A 27,270-nucleotide genomic window follows, 5' to 3' on the forward strand; every position below is an offset into this window, starting at 1 on the left:
AGAAACTTGAAAGATTGAAAATCAATAAAGCAGAACAAAACAAACAGAGAAACCAAACAACAGACAAAAACAAAAGCCCACCGACATCCCTGAGAAAGGGGGGCAAGGCCTTAGAACCTGAGGACTTGGGGGAATGGGAGGAAGGTCCTGAGTTTGAGGCCAGCCTTGGTTACAAACCAGACCTAGTCTCAAAAAAACAAACAAACAAACAAACAAACAAACAAAAACCCACCAACAACAAAACAAACAAAGCTCCCACTTCCCAAACCCAGGAAGTGTGTGTGTGTCTGTGTCTGTGTGTGCATGTGCGTCTGTGTGTGCATGTGCATCTGTGTGTGCATGTGCGTCTGTGTGTGCATGTGTGTCTGTGTGTGCATGTGTGTCTGTGTGTGCATGTGTGTCTGTGTGTGCATGTGTGTATGCGTGTGCTTTACTACCGTACAGCAATGAACTTAAAATCAGGAATTTACAGAGAAGTACAGACCAGCTGAAAAAGTGGCAGGGAATGGAATGATCCAATAATTATCGAAGCAGCTGAAAAGATAGTACAAAATACTATTAAAATAAAAAATTACAACAATATGAATATAGATAACGATAGGGTGCTGTGCATCTAAAATTGATGGCGGGTCTGGGCGTGAAGCTCACAGGCAGTGAGTGCCTAACACCACAGGCTACAGGGTTCAATGTCAGTGTCTCCTGCTTCAGACACATAGTAATCTGTGGGGGGCTTTCTTAAGCCACACTGATTTTTCGAAAGGTTTTATTCCCCCCCCCCTCTCTCTCTGTGTGTGTGTGTGTGTGTGTGTGTGTGTGTGTGTGTGTGTGTGTAGATGGCGTGTGAGAGCAGGTGCTCACAGAGTTCAGAAGATGGTGTTGAGTCCCCTGGAGCTGGAGTTACAGATAACTGTGAGCCCCGAACCATGGTGCTTTGCAAGAACCAGGTCCTTTGTAAGAACAGTAAGTAACTGCTAAACTATCTCTCCAACCCCTATTTAAAAACTTTTTTTTTTTTTTTTGGTTTTTTGAGACAGGGTTTCTCTGTGCAGCTTTGCGCCTTTCCTGGAACTCGCTTTGGAGACCAGGCTGGCCTCGAACTCACAGAGATCTGCCTGGCTCTGCCTCCCGAGTGCTGGGATTAAAGGCGTGCGCCACCACCGCCCGGCTTATTTAAAAACTTTTTAAAGGCAGTATTTCATATAGCCCAGGCTGGCCTCAAACATATCCTATGTAGCTATGGATGACGTAGACTCTCTGAACCTCCTGCCTTTACCCCCCAAGTACTGGGATTGTAGGAGTATGCCATGATACATAGCGAAACTCTCACTGCTACTGTTACTGCTAACAATAACAATTAAAATTATTTATGAAAGTAAGGGAAGGAAGGGGTCCAAGGTCTCAGTAATTTTATGGAGTCATTATAGAAAACCTCTAAGAAGAAGATGAATTTCTCTGGTGTAGCACCATTAATAGAGTACTTGTATAAAACAGGTGTGGTGTCACCTGCAATCCTAGCACTTCGGAGGCAGAGGCAGGAGAGTTAGAAGTTCAAGGTTATATTTGGCTATATGATGTGTTAGAGACTAGCCTGGGCTACATGAGACTCAAAAAGGAAAACAAAAAAGATAAGTTCATTTGTTATGAATAGATGTCTATAGCATAGAAAGTAATTAAAGACTCGTATTTATTTACAGTTAAACTAACATTGAAAAGAAGGCAGACGCCAGTGTAGGAGGCCAGCTCCCACCTTTTAAAGGGTTCCTATGAGGAGGAGAGAGGGATAAGAAACTTTTAGATAGACAGATAGTGGAAAGGAGACAGACAGATACACAGGATAACTTTGGGAGGACCTGAATCAAAATCCACCGGCCCCTTCTGGCTCCTCAAAAGGGCTTTTTATAATAATGCCAAGGGGTGAGGCAAAAGACCTCCCCCTTACTAGATCAAAGCACACAGCACAACCAAGTGCAGACCCTTCCAAACACCTGGTAACCACACCCGTGGTCCAATCATTCCCCTATGCAGCCCTGTTGGGTAAAGCAAGCTCAGATCTCACTAGGAAACCTCTGTGGTGGTGGTGGTGGTGGTGGTGGCACACGCCTTTAATCCCAGCACTCGGGAGGCAGAGACAGATGGATCTCTATGAGTTCAAGGCCAGCCTGGTCTACAAAATGAGTTACAGGACAGGCAGGGCTGTTACACAGAGAAACCCTGTCTCGAAAAACCAAAACCAAACCAAACCAAACCAAACCAAGAAGGCAAACAAGTACAGCACAAAGAGGAAAAACAAGTCCACCTCAGTTATGAAGGTAAATGTTCTGCACTGAATAAAAGAAAAGTAGGCCAAAGCTTGTCTTTGGAACCACTGCCAGCTCCCTAACCCACCACTGCTATCGAGGAAGGTGCAGATGCTGGTACACACATGTTCGTTGAACTAACTTTAATTAGTTAAGCAGGGATAATCCCAGGAATGTAAGTGTGGTTGAAATTAGATGTAAGTGTGGTTGAAATTAGGGATTATGTTCACCATTCTGAGAAAAAGAGACACACATGCACAGAGAGAGAAAGAGAGAGAAAGAGAGAGAGGAGAGAGAGAGAGAGAGAGAGAGAGAGAGAGAGAGAGAGAGAGAGAGAGAGAGAGAGAACAGATTGGAAGGCAACCTAAAAAAGATGAAATTTAGCTTCTATCTCAATAAAAGCTATTGTAGCAGAATAAGGAGGATGTTTCCTCAATTTACTGAAGCCCATGTATTAAAAACTTTTCTTAAAAGCTGGCTGTGGTGTCGCACGCCTTTAATCCCAGCACTCAGGAGGCAGAAGCAGGAGGATCTCTGTGAGTTTGAGATCAACCTGGTCTACACAGGAACTTCCAGGACAGCCAGGGCTGCATAGTGGGATCCTTCAGTCTCAAAACGAAAACAACAGAACAAACAACAACAACAAAACAAACCAGACAAAAATACAGAAACAACAACGAAACCCTCCTTTAAATTTTGTTTTAACTGTGTGTGTGTGTGTGTGTGTGTGTGTGTGTGTGTGTGTGTGTGTGTGTGTGTGTGTACAGGTACCCCTAGAGGCCGGAAGAGGGCATTGGATCTGCAGGAGCTGGAGTTACAGGCAGTTGTGACCTACTTGAGGTGGGTGCTGGGAAGCAAATTCAGGTCCTCTGGAAGAATAACATGCACTCTTAACTTCTGAGTCAGCTCCCCAGCCCTATTTATTAAAAACGTAAACACCATATTTGATTTTAAAACATTAGAAGGCCCGGCCAAGCCAAGAGTGCCTGCTGTAACTCCTGCTGGCCAGCGGCACTGTGGAGGCCGGGAGAAGGCAGCAGCAGAGGCCATTTCCGTCAAAGGAAGAGAAGAGAGATATTACAACTGCCTGTCTGGATGGCGAGGACCGTCTCATTTTTTATAATTAGCAGATTTTTCTGCATTTTAATATTTTATGTCTTCTTAATTAAAAAAACAACCCAGGATGATGAGGCCTGAATCTGAATGGTGAGGTAGCCTCTGCTAAAATAGAGATTCATGGGGGCTGGAGAGATGGCTCACTAGTCAAGAGCTCTGGCTGCTCTTCTAGAGGACCTGGTTCAGTTCCTAGTGCCCACACAACAGCAAACAACCACGTATAATTCCAGTTCCAGGGGACCTGACAGCCTCCTCAGACCTCTCTGGGCACCAAGCAACCTGGTACGCATACACACTTGCAGACCAAACACTCATACACACCCTCCAAATAAATCAAAAGAAAAAGATGCCAACCTACAGGAGGCCCATGGAAACACGTGATGATGAGCACTCTTGGGATGAGGTGTCATATTGTCCTTATTTCGGTGGGGTCTCCATACTGCCCACCCCATATCCTGTATTCCCTCTCTGTCCCTCAGACTCATTCAGGCTGACCTCTCTCTCCTTATGCTCAGTTTATGTTTAAGTACTGGGAGGCTGTCAAGAGTGTAATTTATACAGAAAGCCGTTCAAATTAATTATGCAAAGAATTTTAGTGTTACAAAGTGCACTGACATTTTTTAAAAAGCCACTAATAATTATAAAATAAAAATTGCAATAGCCAAAGTGTGTTATTTTGGGTAAATCAAGGCCCACTAACATATTTATATTTTTGGCTTAATCTACTCGGACAACAACCCAAAAAGCAACTAAAAACTCGGGAACTTCCATTTTAGCGTTGGAAAAGAGATTTCTGGATTCTTCTGACAGAGCCCTATCTGCCAACAGCCAGAGAGGGATGAGCTGCTTCAAATGGGTTTGCAGAAATGACTTCCTTTTTTAAAGTAGCTCTGTCAGCTGGGAGCGACAGCGGAAAAAGGACAAGCTTGCTGAGTGAGGATGTGCTGGAGTTGGCCAGAGCGGCCGTCACAGCTCTGTAACTGGCGATCCTGCTGCAGCCAGAAAAGCCTAAGCGAGCGGAAAATCTATAGTACTGTCAGCTACCTCTGGCACAAAGTGCTTATGGGAGCGATTTTAAGTTCTGACTGCTGATAGGGTACTCACTGGTTTGGACCTTAGTAGAAGGCAATGGGCTCCTGGGTTCTGCCTTTGTTATTTCCGAGTTCCGTGTGAGCATTGTTGTAGAGACCTAATCTATGAACTGGTTACAGTTCTTCTTCATTATATCCACAGACTTGTCGGGGCCGAACTAGTCTATATGGAGGCCTCTTGAGAAACTCAGAGTGGTGAAGAAGGGACCGGAGGGAGGGCTCAGCAGTTAAAAATGTTAGCTGCTCTTGCAGAGGGCCCAGTCCGGTTCCAGCACCCACATGGCAGCTCACAGTCATGCAACTCCGGTTCCAGGGAATCAAACACGCTCTTCTGGGCTCCATGAGTACCAAGAACATATGTGATGTGCATACATACATGGAGGCAAAATGTTCATACTCATAAGGTTTTTTTAAAAAAATCTTGAAGAACCAAAACATTAAATAAAAGTGACAAACAAGCCGGGCGGTGGTGGCGCACGCCTTTAATCCCAGCACTCGGGAGGCAGAGCCAGGCGGATCTCTGTGAGTTCGAGGCCGGCCTGGGCTACCAAGTGAGTTCCAGGAAAGGCGCAAAGCTACACAGAGAAACCCTGTCTCGAAAAACAAAAACAAAAACAAACAAACAAAAAAAAGTGACAAACAAAAGAGAACTATTACAGGTATCTAGTACTGTGTTTTTAGATTTAAACTAGCCTGAGCTTGAATTTTGGCTTTTTTGCTTATTGTTATATATTTCACGCAATATTTTCTTCTTCTCCTTCCCTCCTCTCCTCCCCTCCCTCCATTCTCCACTCCCTCCCTCCTTCCCTCCCTCCCTCCTTCCCTCCCTCCATTCTTCCCTTCCTTTCTTCCTTTGATAGAGTCTCATTATTTTTCCTGAACCAGCCTCAAATTCACAATCATCATATCTGCCTCCTCAAGTGCTGGCATTACAGGTGTGCACTAGCATATCCAACTTTATACATGTTTCTTGAAGGCATCCGACCCTCTGTTTTTCCCAGTCTACTACTGACAGTAATGTTGATCTTATGAGGGTCACTGAAGGTGCAGTGAGCTGTGGATGATACCTACTGTTATAATTACAAAGGCAATTAGACTCACGCTAACTTTATTACATTAGCAATTAGACTCACGCTAACTAAAATACGTTAAATAAAATATAACGTATTTTAACGGCAGAGGTAGCAGAGACAAAAGCTATTCAGTATCTTACTCAAATTATTCACTATCAACAGTATCTTTGAGGCATGGAGACACTTTGGTAATCCTGGATGTCACTGAAGAACAGGCTTAAGATTCTGGGCTGGACTCCGTGATTAAGAGCACTAGCTGCTCTTGCAGAGGTCCTGGGTTCAATTTTGGGTACCCATATAGCAACTCAAAACCATCTGAAACTCCCGTTCCAGAGTATCTGATGCTCTCTTCTGGACTCCTTGGGCATCAGGCACATAGCATGTGGTGTACATACATACATGCAGGCAAAACATCCCCACATAAAGTAAAAAATTAAAAAGAGTGTTCTTCCATGCATAATAGTGAATTAGATCATTTAAATGTCTAATAATAGAGACTGGTTAAGAATAAGAGTTGGGGATGGTGGAGGTGGAATGCTGGTGGCCATGTCAGAGGAGCGGCAGGTGGCAATTGACTTCAGGGTGTCAGCCCACCAGGAGGAAACTCCCTGATGGATGAGTCTCGGATAGGCAGGGTCCCGAGACCACAGACCCCAGAATGTCTTTTGCTCCTGCTGTGCCTTCACATGTTTGCCGCTGCCATCTTTCTCTGGTCTCTGGCGTGGTGTGAATGGGTGTGGGAGATCCCTGCTGCCTGTGATGTAGTGTGTTTATCTCATGGAAATATCACATTCTACTGGGCATTTTTAGCTGTGGATTATTATGAAGATGATTTCTTCCTAAGCTGTACTGTCGCAATGATAATAATGTTAGTTTAAATAGAGTTTTGGTGATTAAAAATATAAACAAGTAAGTGTCACACAGCTAGAACACATGAGTTTCTATTGAGGAGCTGTGTAGACTGTGGCTTAGGTTAATGATGAAGAAAAACAATTTAGTCCTAGTTAGCTCAGCTAGCTTAAATTCTTTTAACCTGAATGTTGGGAGATGTGTTCAAAGTTTTTGGAGTGCATCATAGCTGAAACAAAGCTTTGAAAATAACTTAAAGTTAGACTAAGATGTTTTTGTCAAGTAGCTTTGAGGTGAAAAACCCAAGAAGACAATAAAAAGTTTTAGAAAGGCACAGAGTTGAGTGAGGAACTCGTTAAGGAACAAGAACAGAGCAGCCCAGTTATCATTGGCTGCTGTGCCTTTCTTCCTAGGATTGGTTGATGACCAAAGGCGATGATTAATTCCTTATACCCACTTCTGCCCTCAATCTCCTGATATAAGAAACTACTGATGAGTGGGTATGCACCCCAAAGATTTAAAGTAGAGCTGACTGATTCTTTTTCATATATAAAAGTGTAGGTTTGTGATTCCTTTAAGATTCCTTATAAGATTACCTTTCAAGATAAGTAATAAAGTAATTGGCCCTTTCTTTGTAACTGCAAAATGCAGCCTGCCAGTAAAAGACCTGACTGAAAAGACTGTCTTGTTTGCCTACACGGTTAATCTATAACAAGTTGCTTGGGTATGAATGTATGTGGGTTCTCGGGATAATTTGTTTTTCACCTGTAATATGTAAAATGTTTAGTCACATAAGGGATAGGGAAAACATGCTGTTTTTTTTTCTGTTCATTTTGTATTCATGGTAATCATTCACTTGAAAAACAGAATGTAATCATATTGTAATTTTTATAATGTCTGAAAGATTTTGCTGGGGTATGTAAGCTGTAAGGGAAAGGATAAAGATAGAGTTAGAGTTAAAATGGGCTAGCAGGAAAACAACAGGAATGAGAGAATTAGAAGAATAAAGATAGAGGAGAAGGAAATCATCAAAAATGAGAGAAGAAGGGGCTGGAGAGATGGCTCAGCGGTTAAGACACTGGCTGCTCTTCCAGAGGACCCGGGTTCAATTCCCAGCACACATGACAGCTCATAACTGTCTGTAACTCCAGTTCCAGGGGATCTGACACCTTCATAACCATTCACATAAAATAAATTAAAAAAATAAAAAAGAATGAGAGAAAGAAATCACCAGGAAAATAAAGAATAGAGATGCAAAAGAAGAATAAAGAAAAGATCTGAAGGAAACACACACTCAAGAGTGTGTGTGTGTGTGTGTGTGTGTGTGTGTGTGTGTGTGTGTGTTTCCCTAACCCCCTCAGATAAAAAGTCTAGTATGTACCAACTCTGTGGATTCCCTTCCAGGCCTGTGCTACTGGGCGCTGGTCCCCCAGGCAGTGATAGTGGAGAGCTGACGCAGCAATGAAATGCAGATATAATCGTTCAAAGGACCAGCATTTGGTTCCTGGCACCCACATTGGGTGGCTCACACATGCCAGTAACTCCAGTCCCAGAGGATCCAATGCCCTCTTCCGGCCTCTACCGGCTTTCATGCACACATACTCGCATGTAGACATACAGACATACATACAATTAAAAATAAAAAATAAATCTTAGAGAAAGAAGAAGGACTAGGGATGTACATTAGTAGTTGAGTGGTAGAGCGCTTGCCCAGTATGGTTAAGTCTCTGGGTTTGATTCCCAACAACCCATGAATACATGAGGGGAGGGGAGCAGAGAGGGGGAGAGAAAGAGAGGAAGTGGGGAGGGGACGGTCATGACAAAGGAATACACAATTACTAAAAATCCTGTTGGAGCATAGAGACCTCAAATGCCTTCAGATGACTGTCAAGTGCACTAAATGTGTGACAGCACTAGGGAGTGGGGAGGACTGGTCAACTGTCAAGTTTACACTCCGCTGGAGGGCTTTAAAATTGAAATCCTAAAAATGAATGTGCTGCCAAGAAAAGCTACAGTTAGAATTTTGCTTACAAGTATACTGTTGAAGATTAGAGTGTAGAAGGATACTTATGGTATTTTTTTTTTTTTTTTTGAGACAGGGTTTCTCTGTGTAGTTTTGGTGCCTGTCCTGGAACTCACTCTGTAGCCCAGGCTGGCCTCGAACTCACAGAGATCCGCCTGGCTCTGCCTCCCGAGAGCTGGGATTAAAGGCGTGCACCACCGCCACCTGGCCACTTGTGGTATATTTTTAATTGACAAAAGCAAGTAAGAAAAACATAACTAGGACCTATGACTCTTAGTCGGGGTGGAGCACTTGCCTAGGGTGCATGGGACCCTGGTCCATAGTCAGTGTCACATAAAGAAAAGAAAGTGTAGGCATAGAATTATTCCAGTATTTTTATTTTTTATTATTTGATGTGTGTGAGTGTTTTACCTGCATATATGTCTGTGCACTGTGTGTGTGCCTGGTGCCTGTGGAGGCCAGAAGAGGGTCTTAGATGCCCTGGAACTAAGTTACAGGCAGTCATGAGCCAGCATGTGGGTGTCGGGAATCAAAGCCGGGTCCTCTGGAAGAGCAAGAAGAGCAGCCGGTGCTCTTAACTGTTAAGCCATTTCTGTAACCCCCAAAAGAAAATAGACACAGAAATGGAAATGTATATGTGTATATATATATCTTATATATGTAGATAGCCAGCTAGCTAGATGATATAATAGGCATCTCTCTAGTACTGTTTGCAGTAAGTTTTTAAACTATGTTTATAGGTATAACCATTTTCTGCCTATTGATCAGTCCGTGTTAACTATTTGGAAGGCTATTTGTCAAAATAATAATAGAAAATATATAGTCCTTACCATAGTCAAGGGTTGCTTTAAGCCTGTATACTAACTAAATCTATATAGAACTAATGAGTATCATACTACCCTTGTTTCTCCAGTGGTGAGCTGAGACAGAGAGATTATTCCCTAAGGCCAAACAACTAAAAGGTGATGAGGTGGGACTCAGACGTAGACAGCAGGGACCCGCTCCGGACTGCTATGCTATGTTGAAATAAAGATGTTATGATTTACGACTTAGCTGGGTTTTTTTTTTTTTTTTTTTTTTTTTTTTTTTTGGTTTTTTCGAGACAGGGTTTCTCTGTGTAGCTTTGCGCCTTTCCTGGAACTCACTTGGTATCCCAGGCTGGCCTCGAACTCACAGAGATCCGCCTGGCTCTGCCTCCCGAGTGCTGGGTGTGTGTGCTTTTTATTTTTCTTGTGGATTCTGGTGCTTTACTTTTCTGTGCTAAGCATGCATCTTATAATCAGGAAAAGCACAATATTTTGTTTAAAAGAATCCACGATTATTGTCCACGCGTGTGCTGCTTTGGGGTCCTCTAATTGCTGTTCTCTGTTAATGAGAATTAGTTTGTGTGATTTGCTGGCTGAACGCTTAGGCCCCGAAGGAATGAAAAATAGGACAGGTGAGTTTTACAGAGGGAGAGGAAGACAGACAGGAGTAACCAGGCCTGCGGGCCCACGGAATTCAGTTGAGCTGGAATCAGAGAGCGTAAGTTAATGAGCGCAGTGTGGGGGCTGTCACTGAGAAAAGTCTGGTGCAGGCCTGCCCCATTCACTTAAAATACGGTGGCACATTGCTCTTTCCAGTCACTGGAAACTGTCTTTAATTTATTTCATAGCTATCCGTCGGATTTTCCCGGCCCAATGGAGCACACAACTATTAATAAGAGAGACAATAAATATATATAATAATCACTGATAGGGCTGGCGAGATGGCTTAGTGGTTAAGAGCACTGACTGCTCTTCCAAAGGACCCTGGTTCAATTCCCAGCACCCACATGGCAGCTCACAACTGTCTATAACTCCCATTCCTGAGACCCAACACCCATGGCAAAACACCAATGTACGTGAAATAAAAAATAAATAAATAAAAAAAAATCACCGATAAAAAGCTTTGAAAGGTTGAAGTAGGGAGAGCTCTGTTCATCTAATTGACGGAGGGGTGGGGTGGGAGGCGTGATGCATCAGAGTCTCACTATGTAGCCCTGGCTGCCCTGAAACTCTCAATGTGTACCAACGTGGCATCTAACTTGTGAAGGTGCGGCTGACGGCTGGGAGTCCAGGCATGGCCCCCACCCCCGCTTACCCTTTATTCTTAGATACTGAGAAGACCAAATGGTAAAGCAGACACAGCTCTACCTTCACACGGTTTATATTCTAAAAATCGAGACAGAGAAATCATTATGACTCAGTCCAGAAAAGGAAATTAACTGTCCAGCTCAGTTTATAACTGGATGAAGCCAGGATACACAAACTACACAAAATCGCACCCCAAAAGAATAAGACAGGCCAGTCTTTCTTGTGAATGCAAGCACAAAGTCTTAAATATTCCTAGCATGTAAAACCAGCAGTGCAGTTGAAGAACTGACCCATTGTGACCAACCAGGCTTCACTCTATGTAGAAATGTTTTAATATTAATCTGAGAGAGTCTACCAATAAAATTCACTAAATCCTTTATATAGCAGAGGCGGTAAGATACACGATCATCTTAATAGATCCATTAAAAAAGGTTTGAATCTGGCTGCGATGGACCGTACCTGTAATCCCAGAATGGAGGAGGGGAATGTGGGGGTCCCTGCATCATCACGGCAAACCACACGAGGCAAGAAGGAAACTCGGTTCAGCATGACTTCTTGAACTGGCTGGCGCTGGTTCAAGCTTCTGGAGTCTGACACCAGGTGGTTTATTTTAGATATACGGAAGTACAGTAGCAATGATCCCAACCCCATGTGCACAGTAAGCTTAAGGTATAACTATATCGAAACTCTTGCAAAGTGCATGTGACTTCTACCATGCAGACTGGTTCTATAGTTTAAGGGCCCAGGACCTGGTGTGGTCTCTGACAGAGAGAGTGTAGTGGTCAGCAGTCCATAAAGCACGTGTGACACCTCCCTAAGGATGGGCTCTATTGGCCGAGAAACAAAGATAAAGATAAAGGTCTCGGGAGGGAGAGCCTGGGGTAAACGTTCCGGGGGATTTGGGGGAGGTCTGGCCCTACAGATAGCAAAGGTCACCAGGTCATTAACACCACCCACTCCCAGCCTTCTGGGTGGCAAACAGGTGTACATCTCCTCCACTGAGGAGACAACCCGTGTGATTAACATCCTGGTTTCTCCAGTGCTTCTCTGTGTACACGCTTGTGGGCTGCAGGAGAAAGCGGGAGGTTCAGGATCAGGAGCTCAGGGTCAGTACCTACTACGTAACAATTGGAAGGCTTGAGCAACCCAAGACCCTGCCTCAAAAAACAAGCACAATGCTGGGTGTGGTGTCACCTGCCGTCGATCCCAACACTCGGGAGGCAATCTGACAACGTAAGTGTGCACACTGGAAACAAAAAATGTCTATTTGAAAATGACATAATGAGGAGCTGGAGAGATGGCTCCATGGTTAAGAGCACTGACTGCTCTTCCAGAGGACCCGAGTTCAATTCCCAGCACCCACACGGCAGCTCACACTGTAACTCCAAGATCTGACACCCTCACACAGACATACAGGCAAAACATCAATCCACATAAAATTATAAATAATAATAATAAAGAAAACAACATAATGATCTACATGAAAAGAAAACTGATGAGCAAAAATTAATCGAAGCCAATCAGAGTAGGCTGACATATCAAAAATTTGGAAATATTTTTCTTTAATATTCATACATGTACATAATATGTTTGGATCAAATCTGCTCCCCATTCCTGCCCCTTCAATTCTTCCCCATCTGCTACCACTTTTCCCGGCTACCTTCACTTTTTTCCTCTCTCCCTCTCTCCTCCTCTCTCAGTGTTACCTGTGTGTGCCTGAATGTGGGACCAAAATTGTTTATTATTACACTGTACTAATTGATTGATTGATTGATTGATTGATTGATTGATTGATTGTGTGTGTGTGTGTAGTCAAAGGGCAGCTTGCAGGAGTCAGTTCTCTTTTTCACCATATGGGTAGCGAGGATTGAACAAGGTCACCAGGTTTGACAGGATGTATGCTTACCCCTGAGCCATCTCACCTGCCCCAAAATGGTTTGCTATACAGCAAACACCGAGAGCATGAAACCACTCTTTGCTTTAGGTGACCCTCATGTCAACCAAACTGAAGAAGATTCAGAAACTTTGGGGCCATATAAGCTATGGCCAGGGCAGCATTGGCAACACTGGATGTATCCAGAAGGCTGGGTAATGCTGGTTGCATGCTCACCCACAGGATCAACTTCAACAAATATTACTAGGTAACGTTGGGAAAGTTGACCTGAAGCATTACCACTTAACTGCCAGCCTGGATAAACTGAGGACCACTGGTCAGTGAGCAGACACTGGTCAGTGCCCCCAAAGAGGAAGCTGATGCACCAACAGTGACTGTGGGGTCTGATGCTGAAAGATGAATGTGGAGAATGTGAGCATTAAGGCAGAAGCAGATATAGGAGACAGTTGCTGGTTATGGATCTTGGGATTTTAAGATTTCAGAGATGACGATGAGCAGAAAGAAAACCTAGGCTTTAGAGACCCCGGTGTGATTTCCCTGCAACATGGCCTGGGGTGAGTTACCTACATCTCTGATTGTTGTTTTCTTTGTACAAAGGGTGGGAGGCCAGGAGAAGCTACTGTGTGGCTTTATTCGTGTGAGGAACTGAAGCAGTAAAGACCACAAAGACAGAAAGAGAATGTACGAAGGCAGGAGAAGACGGCAGAGGCTCCTGGGGACTCCCAAATCCCTGGTGGTAGTCTTTCCTGAGATCTGTGTTTTGCCTTCTTTAATTCAGCTAAGACCACGCTCTGGGGGGTTATACAACTTGTGAAGGGTTAGGTTGAAAAGAAGAGCTGTGGAGGACACCAAGGGAAAGGGATCAACCAACCTTCCTTTCCTATGGCCTGAGGACACTCTGTTACAACACAGCTGGTAGCTGCTGGTATTTATTCCTGTTTAAATACTTACTTATATTCTTACATGTATGGATGGATGAGTGTCTGCATGTCTCTCTGTAAGCGCACCAACCGTGAGCCTGCAGTGCCCACAGAGGCCAGAAGAGGGCGCGGACCTCCTAGAACTGGAGTTACAGACCATTCTAAGAGGGAGCTGGGAACTCATTCCAGTCCTCCGGAAGAGCAACAAGTGCTCTTCACCACGGAGCCCCGCCTCCAGTCTCTATTCCTATGTGATTGTTTCTGTGAGGCTTTTGCTCTCAAACCTCTATATTCACGTTTATAATTCTTGTCACGTATCTTAAGCTCAGCTAAGAAACAATCAAGAATGATTTCTGTAGTCTTTGAGAACACGGAGGGCTGAGTCCAGAGTAACAGTGTTCACCCCTGCTTAGCATTCTTCGTCAAGCCATCTGCTCCCAGTCTTTATCACCTCATCCTAAGCCCTTTATCCTCTTTACTCTTCTTCCTATTTACGATAATGTCACCTCATAAGCCTGTGCACCCTTTATTCCCCAGAATGCAGAGGCCGTAAACAGGGTCACACTCCTGCCAGGAAAAACGGTTGCTGTGGTGTTTTGTTTTTTTTTGGGTTTTTTTGTTTGCTTGTTTTTTTCTGGCCTCAGAAAAAAATTTAAAATGGCTCTATTGGAGGAGACCTGGAGTTTGTAATATGTAATAAAGTCCAGATTCTCAGAAAAGTGAAGCAGGGACCTAGAATGCTCATTTCATTACCCGGTGCGGTAAGTCCTTGCAATCCAGCGAGAAATAACTGTCCAGCCAGCCTTAGCGTCCGTCACCACAGCTGGCATATCACATAGAAGGAGGAAATAGAAGAGTGCTCTGGTGAAGTAGTTAAATTCTGCCATCACTCACTAACATGTGTAAAAGGAAACAGGAAGTGTGGATGTCACTACACTTAAATCTTTTTAGTTGACAGTAATCGTATATATGTGTGGGGACGAGGTGGTATTTGTGCTCACTGTAGAAAGATCAAATCAAACTGATAACATGCATGTCACCTCACTTATTTACCACAGTTTTGTGGCAAGAATGTCCAACAGCCGTCCTTTCAGCAGTGAGGTACAGGAACAGCAAGCATGGCCACCGTTCTGTGCGCCTCTCGGAAACTCATCTGTCCTGTGTAATAGAAACTTTTGCCTTTTCACCCAGAGTTGCCACTCTTGTCTCGGTCTCTAGGGATTCAGCCTTTCCAGACCGCAGAGTGAGGTCGTACATTGTTATCTTTCTGTATCCCACTTATTTCACTTAGCCCAGTGTGAGGCAGCTTCATCCATGTTGTTACAAGTGACAGAATTCCCTTCTTTGAAAAGGCTGTATAGAAGTTTTATATAAAGGTAGGATCTGTATTATTAAAAATAATTATTAAAGAATTTTAAAGGCTGTATAGAACTCAACACAGCAGCACATACTGGGAATCCTAGCACTCAGGAATCTGTATAGAACTCAACACAGCAGCATATGCCGGGAATCCTAGCACTCAGGAATCCAAGGTAGGTCTGTGAGTTAGAGTTCACAATTAGCTATATCCTGAATTCTACCTCAAAACAAACAAACAAAAACAAGCATCAGTCTGGAGAGCTGCCTCAGTGATTAAGAGCACCTGCTGCCCGTGCAGAGGATCTGAGTTTGGTTCCCATATACCAACATGGTGGTAATCATCTGTAACTCCAGGTTCAGAGGATCTGATGCCCCCTTCTGGGCTCCAGGGGCACTGCCTGCACATTGTGTACAGACATACATACATATAGGCAAAACCACCCAAATGCATAAAAGAAAAATATATAAATCTTTGAAACAAATAACCTCCAAATTAAAACAAAACAAAAAGCAAACAAACAAAAATACCTAACCGCCCCCCAAAAGAAAAGGGTGCACAAGGCTGGAGTCAGTGGTGGAGCCTACCATCACAGGCTCTGGGTCAAACCCCAAGAACCAAAAATAGAGAAAGGTTATATAGTTTGTCATTATGTGTATAACTCATTTTTTTAATCTGTTCATACGTTGGAGGACATTTAAGTTGTTTCTATATCATGGCTTTGGGTACAGTGCTAAAATATTCATCTATTTGATATACTGATTTATTCTTTGGATATATGCACAATAGGATTGCTGATTATATGGTGATTCTAATTTTAGGTTTTTGAGAAAGCTCCATATTGTTTTCCAAAGTGGCCATACTAATTTACATCCTGCGGGCGGCATCCTCATCCCCATCGGTGCTGGCTGTCTTTCAGCCTTTTGATAACAGGACCAACCATTTGGCTTGGTCTAGGGACTAAATCTCCACACTTTCACCTTTGAGCGTTTGAAATGAGGACTTCTCGATTCTGCTTTCAGAAAACTTACCAGGTCAAAGGAATTTCTCTGTTTGTCTAGTACCCTGTCCTCCACTGCCAGTCATCATCCAATTGTGATAAACTTCTTGCCACAATGTTGGCAAACAACAGTGTCATCGTGGATGCTAATTCTGTTTGGTGCTGCTGGGCAGAGACGCTTTGGACTCAGGAATTCAAGGGCAGCCTGGGTAACACAATGAGACCCCCATCTCAAAAAGAGTAGGGAGAGTTCCCTTGAACTCTTCATTAATACTGTACTTTGAGACTTTTCTCTTTTCTCTCTCTTGGGTTCTTAAAAAAATATATATACTATTAGACATGAAGTAAGATGGAAGCGATGGATTTCTTTCTTTCTTTCTTTCCTTTTTTTTTTTTTTTTGCTGTTGTTGTTGTTTTTGTTTTGTTTTGTTTTTCGAGACAGGGTTTCTCCATGTAATTTTGGAGCCTGTCCTGGATCTTGCTCTGTAGCCCAGGCTGGCCTCGAACTCACAGAGATCCGCCTGGCTCTGCCTCCCGAGTGCTGGGATTAAAGGCGTGCCCACCACCGCCCCGCTACGGGTTTCTTTAGTTTAACGAAATAAGGATGAATAGAGAATGACTCCACGCTGCTTCGCCCAGAGGGTAACCCTGCTGCGTAGCCAGCAGTTTGCAGAACATTGTTTAGAGAGGGGCAGTGAGATGTCTTCATAGGCCTCTGCTGTCTTTTCCAGTGGGTTTCCAGGTGCCGGGTGGCTGGGCTACACACTCTGGAATCCATGAATTGTGTGATTTGAGTGTGTGGTCACTCTTGCATGTTCCCTCAACTAGATCGGAAGCTTCGGCCCCTGAGGCAAGAGACGGACAGTATTTGTCACAGGTGAAGACTGAGCAACTAACAACTCATTACTTCCATTATGAGTTCCAGATTTAGGCAGAGAGAGAGACAGACAGACAGAGACAGAGAGACAGACAAAGAGAGAAAGAGAGACAGAGACAGAGACAGAGACAGAGAGACAGACAGAGAGACAAACAGAAAGAGAGACAGAGACAGAGAGACAGAGAGGGACTCGAGACAGACAGAGAAACAGAGGGAACAGACAGAAACACAGAGATGCAGAGAGAGACACACACAGAGATAGAACAAATGAACAGACAGCCTAGATTTTTCTATTGAATGAAAGACTATTTGTGTTTCTAAATGACTGGGTTTGATATAGTATTTGGTGGCAAGAGAAAGTAACCTAACCTAGCCACTGTGTCTGTAACTACATGAATTTTAAATGTCTATCTTCCTCTCTCAAGGAAAGCTGCTGAAGCGGCCAGTCATCCGCACATGTAAATCTTTAATGGTGTCCATGAAAACTGCCGATCAGTGAGTTAAACACATCGTATCACAGAGCACAGGAGTTCTCCCAGCTCTGCGGCTGCGTCCTCAATGCCCGTCCTCAATGCCGTCTTTTCTCCCCGGATCTCAGCCGGGGCTACCATCCGTTTGCTCACTCATTACAGGAGCCCCGAGAGCCTGCCCGCTGCACACAGCAACACGGGTCTCTTTCACTGCACACCTGCTTTACACACGCACGGGACCGAAATTACTGAATTCCTCATCGGTGACATCGTTTCCTATTTGGGGCTCTGGATTTGACCCTACAACTTGATGAGATGACGGGGAACTTGCTTTTCTAGATTAATACTTAACCCCTGCCGTTCTTCCTCAGACAGAGCTTTACACTCACTGGCTTCATTCACCTGTCCAACTCAACTCTTCCCTGCTTTGAGGACCAAGTCCATGCCTTGCCTTCCTCTTTACCCCAGTAGGAAAAAGTCAGACATCTAAAGCCTTAACAATGTGGGATTTGACACAGCAAACAGATCATGTTCCTACAGAGAAGATATGACCCCCACAAGGTAAGAGCTGAGTCATTAAAAAACTTGGTTTTTATTTTTTTATTTTGAGACATAGGGAAAAATTTTGCTATAAAGTTAGCCCCCAACGACAGAAAAATCTTTTAAAACTATATCCCTTAAACACATTGTTTTTGGAGACTGGAGAGATGGTTCTGTCGGGAAGTATTTGCTATATAAACATGAAGACTGAATTCTGATCCCCAGCACTCTTGTAAAAACTGGGCGCTGTACACTCTAGTCAGTGCTGGGATGGTGGACACTGGGCGCTGTACACTCTAGTCCGTGTGCGGATGGTGGACACTGGGCGCTGTACACTCTAGTCTGTGCTCAGATGGTGGACACTGGGCGCTGTACACTCTAGTCTGTGCTCAGATGGTGGACACTGGGCGCTGTACACCGCTAGTCCGTGCTCGGATGGTGGACACTGGGCGCTGTACACTCTAGTCAGTGCTCGGATGGTGAACACTGGATGGTGCTTGGGGCTTGCTGCCCAGGGAGTCCAGCCATACCTGTGATCTCCCCACTCAGTGAGAGACGCTGTTTCAAAAAATAAGGTAAACAGGCCAGTGAGATGGCTCAGCAGGCCAAGATGCTTGCTGATAAGACTGATGACATGGCTTGATCCTGGAAACCCACATAGTGGAAGGAGATTGTCTCTGGTTTCCATGTATTGTGGCACGCGCATACACACACAACAAATAAATATAAAAGCAATGATGTGGAGCCAGGCACTGGTGGCACATGCTTTAATTTCAGCACTTGGGAGGCAGAGCCAGGTGGATCTCTGTGAGTTTGAGGCCAGCCTGGTCTATAGTGAGATCCAGGACAGGCTCCAAAACTATACAGAGAAACCTTGTCTCAAAAAAACAAAAAACAAAAAACAAAAAAAGTAAAAGAAAAAGAAAAGAAAAAAGAAATAATGTGGAGAGAAAGATACAACATAGACCTCTGGTGTCCACACATATGCACTCACGTGTGAACATGTAGACGACACACATACAAATACATACACACATACACACCCTTATATATATATGCACACATATATGCATTTTTTTCTTTAGTCTGGCTAATGTAAATTGTGGAGAGGGAGAGAGAGGCCAAGCAAAGCAGAGACAGGAAAGGTTGCCTCAGCACGGATCACAATGTACTAGAGAGCCCACTGGGGGAGGTGGGAGGGGTGGGGGGTGTGGCGGAGCAGCATAGGCTCCAAACCCTTGTTTGGGAACCATGAAGTCAGCAAGTGCCCACAGTTCTTTAGTGACACCAAACTTTTGGGGAAACATGATTTTATATATAGTTATGATAGGGGTCTACTTTAGGAAAAATTCAAGATAAATCAATAACTTTAAATAAATATTTAAGTTTTGGCAAGTTTTTAATAAATTGTAGGGTAACATTTTACTGTTAAATATGTAGTTATCTAACCCTACACACTTTTTTGTTTTAAATAAGTCTACTCCCAACTTTTGTGAGTCTCGGGACAAGAGGCCCATATATTACATATCTAAATATTTGAAAGTTATACACAAAGTTAACAAGTTTTGTTAGATAATGCATGTTCTGTCCTCTTGCTGTGACAAATATTTCTTCGTAACAATTTGTAAAATTGGATTCAAATGTAGAATTGTTGGACCTCCAGAATGTGGCAGTGTAGGCATGCCATCTTATCAGTGATGTGCTCATCCTTGGCAGCATGGGCCTAGGGACCAGGCTTGAAAGGGCTCTCCAAGCTGGCTTTGGTCTTTGGGTTGGGGTCTCCAGACTCCTGGGCACTTACAGGGTGGTCTTGGGCTTCCTCATCAGTGGGAAACTGTGTAGCCAGGAAAGGCTCAGAATGAGGCTTTTTCAAGTTTGGGGCTCAGGCCAGGGAGGACCTTCACATAGGGCCTTGGGGGAGGACTGGTTTGTCTCCTGGGCCTCACTCACCCTTCATTATCCTAAGTCTGCTACTAATCTGCCCTTAGCTTTGCCTGTCTTCTGTTTTCCCTCAGACCTTGGGAAGGCCACCCATTGTCCTGCTCAGATACTAGTTTTAATAAATAGGACACCGTGATCGTGTCTTCCATTATTTCTCTCTTTGGATCCAATTATTTCTACTAATTATGTGGAATCTTATTAGCAAGGTTTACTCACGGGAGGCCTGTCAGTGAGGCGTGTAGGAGGCAGTGAGTCTGGGAAGGGACAGGTGTTTTTCGTCAGTGAGAAAAAGGCTGTTCAAAGGGTTCACCCCAAATTCCACTCTGTGAACAGAGAGATGAAGACTTCGAGGAGCATTTATACTGGGAAGGAAGAAACATCACTTTGGATCACAGCTGGTGAGAAGCAGAAACCCCAAGACAGACCAGGCCTCTGGCAAGACATTGAAATGGGAAGTGAACGGCGACCCTGCCTCTAGGTGTTTGTTTCCTAGGCAATGGCGGGAAATGGACACCGCACCAGGGTCCCATCGTATTCCCAGGACAAGTGAGCAAAACAAAGAAATCCTCACTCCTCACCCAGGTGGAACCCATTCCTGTGAAGATACTCAATGCTTTGAGGTTCAAATGAAGTTGCCTTGAACCTGCTACCTTGCCTGAGACAGGACCGTCCGCATCTCTCCAGGGAGCCTGGCCTTGGGGATGAGCTGTGCACTTCCTCTGTCCCTGATCAACTTCCTGAGTGGATGACTTTTCCGTCGGTAATGTGCTGCGGTCCTCATCCGCACTCCGTTGAACTGAGATTCAACAGGGCTTTACGGATGTTTGTGCGCATGCGTCAGCTTTGCTCGGGTGGGTTTGGAGGTGACGGTGACGCCTCCTCACACTGCCACGGGTGGGTTTGGAGGTGATGGTGACACCTCCTCACACTGCCACTTTGCTTGGCCCGTTCTCTCTCCTTAAAGGCTCCTCATATTTCCATGTGGCTCCCGTTTTTTTTGTTTTTTTGTTTTTTTTAAATGTGCTTTGCTAAGAGAGTCAGGGATTATTTATTGTCTTGCTAGGTAATGAGAAGAACTGGTAGCGGCTTGCCGGTGGCCACCATTTTCTTCCAGTTCTGTTAGCTAAAGAGGTGGTGTGGAGAACCATTTTATTGTCTCTGTGGATCATGTCCTCTTCCTCGTGGGCCAGTATTGACGCTGCTTTTCTTTCTTTGTTCTACCACACTGTAGCCTGTGCTTGTCTCCCGTTCGAATCCCCTGTCTCAGCCTCCTGGAGATTTAGATGACAAGCCTGAGGCGCCGAGCCTGGCGGCTTTGGTTTTAAGTAACAATATCTTCTTTCCCAGTTACACAGTGATTCCAAGACAGTCTCCCAGTCCTCTGAATTCTTTTTATCCCCGAGATGGATAACGTCAATCATAAATAATTATAACAGAGATAAGGATATTATTGTTATTATTGGCAGGAGATAAATGTCCCTTCGAGGACAATTGAAGGCGTTTGAACAGAGGAATGATAGGGCCAGATCAGAGCTTCCATCTGGGCAGATGAGAAAAGACTATGGCAGAGCAAGAGACTCACTGTGGAAGAGGAAGGTCAGAGGAAGTGAGCCAAGACTGTGACAATGAGAATTCCGAGAAAGGACTTGAGGCAAGGGCTCAGGGCAGAGGCCCTGGAAACAGATTTACACGTTGAAAACAGAATGCTAACCCAAAGCAGGGAGGAACACAGCCGTGTGCAGGGCTACCTAATTGTAGATGCGCACATGTCCAGTGCTGGGGACCCTGCAGGAGTGGTAGGCCGAAGCAGAATCAACCTGCTGGGCTGTGCATCACTCAAGATTAACCACTGAATTCTCTTGCTAAGTATGGCCCGAGGGCATACAACAGGTACCAGTTATCCAAATAAAGAAAGGAAAAAGAGGCGCAGGATCAAATGGAGCGTCTCTCGGGGAGCAGGCAGGCAAGTCCAAGGGGTTGGGTGGGCAGCAAAGGCAGGACAGACGTCCGAAGTCAAAGGGTGCATTGTCCCGTACAATCCACGCTACGTGGCGGTCCATTCCCCCGTCCCCGACGGGATGGAGGACATATGTCAAGCAGAAAAGAATTTGGACTTCCAACTCCTGTTTGGTCACAGAAGCCCCGGGAGAGAGTGACTGAACCTTTGCCTGCTGTACACGTGGTGGACATGGGAAATGGCAGCGACATCCAAACATGCTGTATCAATTGCCTTTTGTTGAGTACTTATTGTTCACGTAGAGGGTCCAGACAAAGTGGTAAATAAGCCGATGCTTGATTCAGCATCATTTATTGGTAGTAAAAGGGGAGCTGCCATTCTCGTATGACCCGTGAGCCAGGAAGAGGAGGGGGACACTCCTTGGGGGCAGCGAGTCCACAGATGTAAGGCTGGCACTCCTAACTGGCACTCGGGACCTCCTTCTAGCAGTCCTCCTGCTCCTGATGGTAACTACTTTCTCATCAACTGTCCTGAGCTCTTACACGTCCCTGTGTCCTCCTATCTGTGGGGCCTTCTCTAGCTGTTGGTTTTATTCCATTAGTTTCTCCTGACCTCAGGACTTCATTTCTTAAACTGGGAATGGTACCTAAGTAATATTTTTTTTTTAAATTTTTCGAGACAGGGTTTCTCTGTGTAGCTTTGCGCCTTTCCTGGAACTCACTCAGTAGCCCAGGCTGGCCTCAAACTCACAGAGATCCACCTGCCTCTGCCTCCCAAGGGCTGGGACTAAAGGCATGTGCCACCACTGCCCGGCTTAAGTAATAATGTTTTTCATGTTCAGACCCTTATCTTTTTCTTTTTCTTCCAGCTAACAAGCAACTTCCATTTCTTACTTCTCTCTGAGTTTTGGTAATGATCTGCAGGCTTCTCCATAGACTATCAGCAGCTTGGGAATAGCCATGCCGCTTCAGTCCATCAATCTGGAAAGCCACCGCCAATAACACGTCCCGGAGGGAGTGTGGTGGATGCCAACTGGATAGAGCTCCCATGCAGAACATAAGCACGTATTTATAACTTGGGAAGGTGTTCTTAGTGTGCAGGAGTTTAGCATCGGCCATTGGTGACATTTAAAAGCAAAAAGGACCATTCATAGGGGCTCAAGCAGTAATCAGAGCTGGCTGTAGTCACCTGTCTGTACCCCTGAATGTGCCTGAGTTTGGCTTGCGGCCCAGTGCTGACCTAGTCAGGGGGCAGCCAGTCAGCCATCCCACTCGTGGGCCTGTCCTCATTGTCTTGGCTAATGTGTTAGCAGACTTAATTGTTTGTTTCCTCCAAGTCTGGGGGTGTGTCACCTGCCAGGTGGAGCTGGAGATGACCCACCGGGTTGGCATTCCAGTCGGGTAAGTTAGCAGTTACTCTCCTCACAGCCTAAGGAACTGGCTTCCCTCTCTACCAACCTGTTGGCCTCTTCTGGCCTTAAGAAGCCATTCTAATATCCTCAGGGGATTTGTCAGGCCCAGAGTAAGAATACACCCACCTTTGCCAAGGGCTCTTCAGTTAATGTCCTACCCCAGCTCACCCAGCACTGTGCTTGCAGTAATTGGCAGTAAGCCTTATTCGAAATAAAGTACCTCCAGTTCATCTTGGGCCCTCCAAGGGCAGAGATGCTCTTCTTAGGGATTCCCCTAATGCCTAATCCTAGGAAGTCTTTACAAGTACATAAAGGTAACCTAGTGCCACTCACGGGTTCACTGGCAAACTCTTCTTTTGGTACACTATTTATTCCGTTTTTAAAAGTCAATAAAGTAGTCAGCAATGAACAAACACTCAGGGAAATGAACAATTCAAGGCAACTGTCAAATTCCAATTGGTTGGTGAAGACATTTACAGTTTGGAGCTTTGCATGCAGCTCTTTAAAGGGAGTGATAAGAGTTTACGCCTTGAGCTCTACATAGAGAGAAGACACCCGGGTAGAGGAGGAAGTTGCTAGTTACAGTGTTGTGCTGAGCTCACATCAAGCTTCTCTTTCCCCAACTCCTTATTCAGTTAAATCACATTAGAGCAGGAAATCATCGGTGTGTAAGTACACCGTGGAAACTGGCCAGCACTGTCAACCACAGCTTTTTCCCCTCCCAAGAGCTAGTTGTTAATACTCACCAGCACACCGTGGGCAGCGAAGACAGAACACAGAGCTAGAGGTGGAAACTCATAAGTTGCTGTAGTCTGGAGCTAGAACCAGACTGAAGGTCAGGCTGTATAGGAGCTTGTAAAGGAGACTAAGGAATTTTGCATTTCTTTATAATACCAGGGAACTAATGCCATTTGATTAGTTGAGATGCTTTGGTTATAAGTCAAAGAACATTTAATTCAAATGCCTTAAACAATAAGTAAGATGTATTAGCTTACGCAACAAGAACTTGCAGTAGCCACACCAGTGTTGGTTAAATCAGTCATTTACCAAAGGTCCAGAGTCGTTTTATTGTTTTTCCTCTGCTGTCTTCTGGATATCAGCTAGTCTTCGAACCAGCACAACAGTTCAAAATCAACATTCAAAAAGCAGGAAAAAATACTTTATTCTTTCTTCCTGTCTCTTTGTAAGAACAAAGACATCCCCCCTACCCCAAAAAAGCCTCCAAGGGGTAATGGAATGTCATCATCATCAGTGTTTCACCAGTATCCCCCCCCCCCCCCCCACCTCCCTGAAGTGCAGAGCGGAACAGAGAAGGCTTGCTGTTGAATGTAACCAAGGCTCTATAAGCACAGAGGAAGGAGGTGGACATTGGTTAGGAGTCCTAGTTGGCTTTCTGTTGCCATGATAAATACCATGACCACACACAACTTGGAAAGAAAGACTTCATGTTAGCTTACAGGCTACAGCCTATCCTCAAGAGAAGTCGGGGCAGGGACTCCAGCAGGAACCTGGGGCAGGAACTGCAACACAGACTGGAGGACTGCTGCTTACTGACTTGCTCCCTGTTTCTGCTCAGCTACCTTCCTTATACACTCCAAGCCCGCCTGCACAGGGATGGCCTACCTAGCGTGGGTGAGGCCCTCCAAACAAACACACACAAAACATCCACTCCAAAGACAGGATCCGATGGAGACAAATCCTCATCTGAGGCTCCCTCTCCCCCAGGTGTATCAAGTTGACAACCAAGAAGAGCTATCTAGCCTAGACTGCTTTGGTAGAGAGAGGTCTTTGGAGTACCTTAGGAGGTATAATCTAGCAATGATATGTAAGCAGACAGAAGGTCCGGGAGTAAAGACGAACAATAATACTTGATGATGATGATGATGATCGACGACAACAGGGTCTTGCTTTGTAGTTCAGGCTGGCTTTGAACTTGAAATCCTTCTACCCTGGCCTCCTGAGTACTGGGAATTAGTCATGAACCACAATACCCGGCTCCTGTTAGACTTTAATGACGAGTTACTAAAGCCGTGGCTCTCAATGGCCAATCTGCTACCAAATTCAACTAATAGTGAATGAATGACTATCATAGGCCGAATATTGTTGTAGTAATTATACATAAAAATGGTGAGCTTACCTCATGGAGATTTAGAATCAAATGGTAAAGCGAATATCAGGCGACTCACAAATAAATATAGCGTTATAACCTGTTTGAGCACGATGAAGGAATCCTGGATTTTCTCTCCTTTCTTTTTTTCTTTTTAACAGTAACAAAATTCACCTACAGCAAATCTATACAACGTGACATACATGGGGCTGGAGCGACGGCTCAGCATTGAAGAGCACTGGCTGCTCTTCCAGAGGACCCGGGTTCGATTTCCAGCATCTATGGAGCTCACAACCATTTGTAACTCCACTTCTAGGGGATATAATGCCCTCTTCTAGCCCCCATGGGAAAACAGGCACACGGTGCACAGATCTATATGCAGGGAATATACCCATATATGTGAAATAATAACAATATTAAGAAAAAACACTCCAATGTGACATCCATGTGTAACAGCTACTATTAGTACGAACAGAATATCCCATCCTTTAGAAAATCCTTTTGTGTCTCTGTGTATTTAATTTTCTTCTCCTTTAATAGGGGGCCTTGGCTGATACTTACTATTGTGTATTTCTGCCTGTCCTGGAATTTTAGTTTCATCTAAATGACTTTTTTTATTCAACAAATTGTGTGTGTGTATGTGTGTGTGTGTGTGTGTGTGTGCACACACGCGCTCGCACGCGCGTGGGGGGGGGCGGCCTTCATATGCCCTCTCACAGTGCTGGGTATCAAACCCAGGGCCTTTGGATCCTAGACAAGGGTTCTACAATTGAGCAAACATCAACAGTCAAACATTTTGCAAGGGTTGGAGAGATGGACCAGTGGTTAACAATACTTGCAGGGGATCCAGGCTCAGTTCCCAGCTCACAGCCATCTGTAACTCCAGTTCCAGGGGGTCTGACATCCTCTTTCTGGCCTCCATGGGCACTGCACAAACTTGCTGTACATACATGCAGGCAAAATACTCAAATGCATACAATAAGATAAATCTAAAAAAAGATGATTTTGAGTTTAACCGATATTATTGTGCTTAAAGGTAGTTTATTTATATATTTTAAAAAATCTGTGGTAGACAGTATAGATGTCCATTTTTTTTATTATGGTCATTTGAAAGGTTTCCATTGGGTGCTATTAAGAATGAAGTTGAGCCGGGCAATGGTGGTGCACACCTTTAATCCCAGCACTTGGGAGGCAGAGGCAGGCGGATCTCTGTGAGTTCGAGGCCAGCCTGGGCTACAGAGTGAGTTCCAGGACAGCCAGGACTGTTACACAGAGAAACCTTGTCTCAAAAAACAAAAACAAACAAACAAAAAGTTGTTATGAACATTCATACATAAGCTTTTTGTAGACAAATATTTTCGTTTCTAGTAGGTAAATACCCAGGAGTAGAATTTCTGGGTCAGAGGGCAGAAATGGATTTAACTTAGAAAAAGCCCTGGATATATATATTTTTTTAAATATAGATTTGTTGTCTTCAGCCCCAAGAATTCTGAGTTAGCCTGACATTCCTAAGCACGTACAGTACATAGTTTTAAAAGCGCCCTAGAACCACTGGTCTAAATTATAGTCATGGTGGTAGAGAGGAAGTTATTTCAGTTTGGTTTTCTTTTCTACCACAAAAACATATAAATGCAAATAATTTCTCCTTTTTCTTCCTGGTTAGCTGCAAACAGCTTTCTCTGAATATTTCCCCTGCACCATACCTCAGCCAGATGCTGGGTCTCCTTTAAGGAGCTCTGGTGAAGTACAAGGTAAAGCACAGGGAGCTTCTAGAAGATTAGAATCACTAAGACGAGGAAACCAAACAGAAACAGTCGTTAGGGTGGAAAAGAACGCTGAACTGAGTAGCAGAGGAGGGCGTGGCCTTGTGGACACTGGTGGGGTTTTCCATCCTTTCCTTACTATTCTACCTAGGAGAAAAAAAAAAAAAAAGACTCAGCTGTCCTCAGGCTGCTGTGACTGTTCACTATCAGATGGCGGCGGCTTCTGAGCATCGGACACAGTGACAGCCAGAATGGCCGCACCCCACCCCACAGAGCAGAGGCTCCTAGCTTATGGGCAAAGAAGCTGACAGCCTGGGAACGGACAGGGAGTCACTTAATGGATCAGGGGCTGGCTGAGCTGGGACCAGAACCCAGGTGGCCTGGCTTCCAGCCCAGCTGACCACACTGCTACCCACACAGACAGAGCTGGCCAGAGACAAGTCGCCCATTGAGCAATTGCACAAACAACA

General features: G+C 44.6%; 1 long non-coding RNA gene across 1 annotated transcript; it reads left to right on the plus strand.

Moving 5' to 3' along the window:
* The first annotated feature begins 829 nt into the window (after positions 1 to 829).
* LOC128106313 (uncharacterized) lies at positions 830 to 25,535 on the plus strand. Its single transcript, XR_008216656.1, has 3 exons — positions 830 to 960; positions 17,037 to 17,642; positions 19,896 to 25,535. It is a non-coding gene; the product is annotated as an uncharacterized LOC128106313 (long non-coding RNA).
* The last annotated feature ends 1,735 nt before the right edge of the window (positions 25,536 to 27,270 follow it).

The sequence above is a fragment of the Peromyscus californicus genome, unplaced genomic scaffold (genome assembly GCF_007827085.1).
Source record: "Peromyscus californicus insignis strain IS unplaced genomic scaffold, ASM782708v3 Scaffold_9__1_contigs__length_137607984, whole genome shotgun sequence".
NCBI lineage: Eukaryota > Metazoa > Chordata > Mammalia > Rodentia > Cricetidae > Peromyscus > Peromyscus californicus.